Below are 3666 nucleotides of genomic sequence, written 5' to 3'. Positions count from 1 at the left end.
TATATATATACATACATCTTTTATATTAAATTTTATCGTTAATATAAACATTGCTTCGATAAAAAACCAGCTAAGAAAATTCCATTCAAAAAGATTGGTTTAATTTGATATTTCTCGTTGGTGAAATTTTAACATGAATTTTATTGATTGACGACTAATTAATTGAAAATTCGCGATTTCAATTAAAGCTTACTCTTCTGTATGTATCTTTCATATCTATTTCAATTAAGCATTTGGAATTCGAATATGGACTGTAGCGGTTTTCAATATATCGGTTATGAAATTCTAATAATTCCATAGGTTCGCTATGAATGAGCCAGAATCATATCATTTTCATACTTATCTATCATTGATTCGACAGAAATTTTGATCTATCGTCTGTTAATTAATCGTCTATTCATAGAGATTGTGTAATTAAAATAATACAAATTTTAATATTCGATAATATGATATAAATATCGTCATCGATTTTGTCTTTAGAAGCAAATATATACGAAAACTAATGAAATTTAAACTTTAAATACCCAATTTATTGAAAAATTCCATGGAATTTTATTCGAAAGATTTGAGAATTAATTTTTTTTAAACATTTTTTTACACATTTTGTAAAATAAAAAAAAATATATATTCTTAATACATATATTTTTATTAATATTTTTTCTTTTCCTCTATCTCTCTATCTTGCTTGGTTATATTTCTTCTTTTTAAATAAATTGTAAATAAATTACTTATGTGATATATATATTAACCTTTTTTGAGTGTCAATCCTCCCGACAGCCTCTCCGGAAACTGATCGATGGTTAACTCAAATTTCCTGTCTAATCTATCAATATCTATCTCCGGATATAATCGATGTCTACTTATACGTGATATTTTGAGAATTGTTATAATATGAGAGGTAAAAGAGTGGTGCAGCAAGCAGTGCCTGTCGACATCGTCAGCGACTGCTGTCTGACGATTAACATATAAATCAAACTTCTGACGGCAAGTCAGCTCCTCCTCACGCTCGAATTTGTTCTCGAATTCTCTCGTTATCCATCCTGCGTGTGTGCCGCCAGTCATCTTGTATACTACTCTCTCTCTCTTTTTTTCTCTTTTTCGAAAACGCACTAAGAGATATGCGAATGTTGAGAAGAAATAATTTATTGAGATAAAAATCATTTAGAGAATGTATTTTCTGCGCAGCCAAACAATCAGCACTGATGAACTGAAGATGATATCCACATTAGTGCCAATGTTAGATTATTTTTTCGAAACGATCATCTCATGAACTAGGCAAATATTCAATATACAAATTTTCAGTAAATATGGAAAAAAACTTTTGTATATAAAGTAAATTTTGTACGAAATTACGTTTCAGTAACTTCAAATTCCGAATATATGCGTTGAATATTTGTAGAGAAATAATTTGTAGAGAAATAATTTTCAGACAAATACTCGTCTTTGACAACAATGTATAATTAAATTTAACCTTCCAGAGCTGATGCCGGATCTGTTGAATTCACTCAATCAATTCTTAATATCTGCAAATTATTAGGTGCATTCAGTGAACGATTGAATGAGCGTTTATTGCTATTGATACATTTTTCTAGATTTATTGTGGATCTACTTCAATCAGGCAATAATTACTGAACACTCATTCGATCGTGTTCGCTGAATGCATCCATTGTTATTAAAATAAATTTAATATTTATTCTTTTTTATACGAATTATGTCATTTTGGTTTAAAATTAATTAGTGCCTTTCAATATAAATTAAATGAATCTCGCAGACTTATCAATACCAGTTAACAGAATTTGGCATCAGCATCAAAAGGTTAAAAGAAATCAAAAGTAATACAAGATATGTGTGTATGATCTTCACTTTGTACAGTTTTTTTAGATTAATTGACCATTACAATAATTACAATAATTTAATAATTTAATTATAACTACTTGATGATTTATGTTTTTATTTGTGATATGTATATACAACTGCCGGGCGTGTTTTCGAGGAGTTCCACTAGTTCCACTTGGCAAGAAGCCTACGAACGTAATTTGGAAGGAAGAAACCCAACATCCTCTTGTCTCTCCAGTACATCTCGTTCCGAAGCCGTGATGAGTAGCCGAGGCGGGACGAGTCTTGGGTGCCGTAAGTCTGTCACGCAGGACTAACGAGACCAATCCTGAGAGGATTCACTGTCTGGACATCCGTACTGTAGCGTACTTTTTCCTTTGCTTGCTCTCCTATTCTTTCCGTTTTCCTTTACATACCAAGCGTCGCGCATACGTCCAAGACGATTACTGTACACCCGGGACGTGCAATGGCGTATGCAATTTCCACACTCTCGCCGCTCGCAATTTATCAGAGTCGACCGCGGAAACGCACTAGAAGGTGAAAGATCGAGAAACGAGGATGTATCCCACCGAGGACATGCGTCTTGCTGTTTCTTCACGCCAAAATAACAAAGAAAGAGGAAAGAGAGAATTGGCTTTCCCATGAGATGCAGCGATTGCGTTCCGACGATAATCGTGAGCGCAGTCCGATGGAGAAAATATTGCAAGATATTTGAAAGACAGCGAAAGAATGATCGGTGAAATGAGATAAACACTTGAGAAACAGTTTTCGATTGTTGTTCAACGTGAATTTTAGACAATTTCGCGATTCTTTAACTTATGCTCGAGATTGCAATTTTTATCTATAAAGCGGGGTATATTACATCAACGCAACGAGTCTTGTTTCGCTACGCATCGACGATATATTCGCGTGCGATGCTGGCGCGTACCAATTAACAATTAGCGATTTTGATAACGAGCTGTAGCATAATTCGAATTAGCTCTAATCGAGTAATTCCGCGCTCCGCCGGAATGCACTTTCCATGCCCTCGTATTCGCCCCGTTGCTTAGCCGCTTTAAAGCCGCACCTGTACGTACGTCAGCCACATAATTGGCTTTCGCGATCGTGCCGAAGTACTTGAAGGCGCGAGGATTACCAGGAACCTGATTGCGCGAGAGCTTTGTGCAGCAATTTGGATTTTCCGTCGTTCCTCGCTCATCGCCTTCGTCGTCTTTGCCATTTTCGTCGCTTCCACGGAGCTTGTGCATCTTGCCCTACGAGTAGATAGAAAAGCATTTGAAAGAGCCGGAAATCATCGGCAAACTAAAACGTTTTTCTTGATAGGATACGCCGAGTTTATGGTTCCTCTTTAGCTCACAATCAATAAAATGAACACTTAATGGAGATCGAATAATTCTTGTACAATTTGATAACATTTAATAAATTATAGATTATTAAATCGCGCTTAATCATATAGACGATAATAATATAAAGATGAGATAAATTTTATAGCTCACCTCGAATTTTGAAATCATACATTTTAAGATTTACCTTTTAAATGTAGGAAAACAATACAAAGACGTAAAAAAATTGTATACAATCACAATAAAAAAAAATAGATTTTATATTCATTCAACTTATAACTATACATCTAAAATAAACAAAAGGAGATCAATATTACTCCACTTTACGTTTGAATTTATTATTCGCAACGGCATTTTATTACCTTTATAAATTTTTTAACCGACAAAGGAAAATGATATGAAACGTGAGCTTCGTAATGTGTCATCGGAGAATCCATTAAAATTCAACTATTGTTGTAATCTATTAATCGATAAAGCGAATCAAGTG

At 34.0% G+C, this 3666-nt stretch overlaps 1 pseudogene; it reads right to left on the bottom strand.

Moving 5' to 3' along the window:
* Nucleotides 1-2149: 2149 nt before the first annotated feature.
* On the bottom strand, nucleotides 2150-3055 carry LOC108691550 (annotated as a pseudogene).
* Nucleotides 3056-3666: the final 611 nt, after the last annotated feature.

This window comes from Atta colombica, unplaced genomic scaffold (genome assembly GCF_001594045.1).
Source record: "Atta colombica isolate Treedump-2 unplaced genomic scaffold, Acol1.0 scaffold47, whole genome shotgun sequence".
In the NCBI taxonomy this organism is placed as follows: Eukaryota; Metazoa; Arthropoda; class Insecta; order Hymenoptera; family Formicidae; genus Atta; species Atta colombica.
The sequence above is the reverse complement of the archived record's forward strand: the minus strand, read 5'-3'. Positions and strand labels throughout refer to the sequence as shown.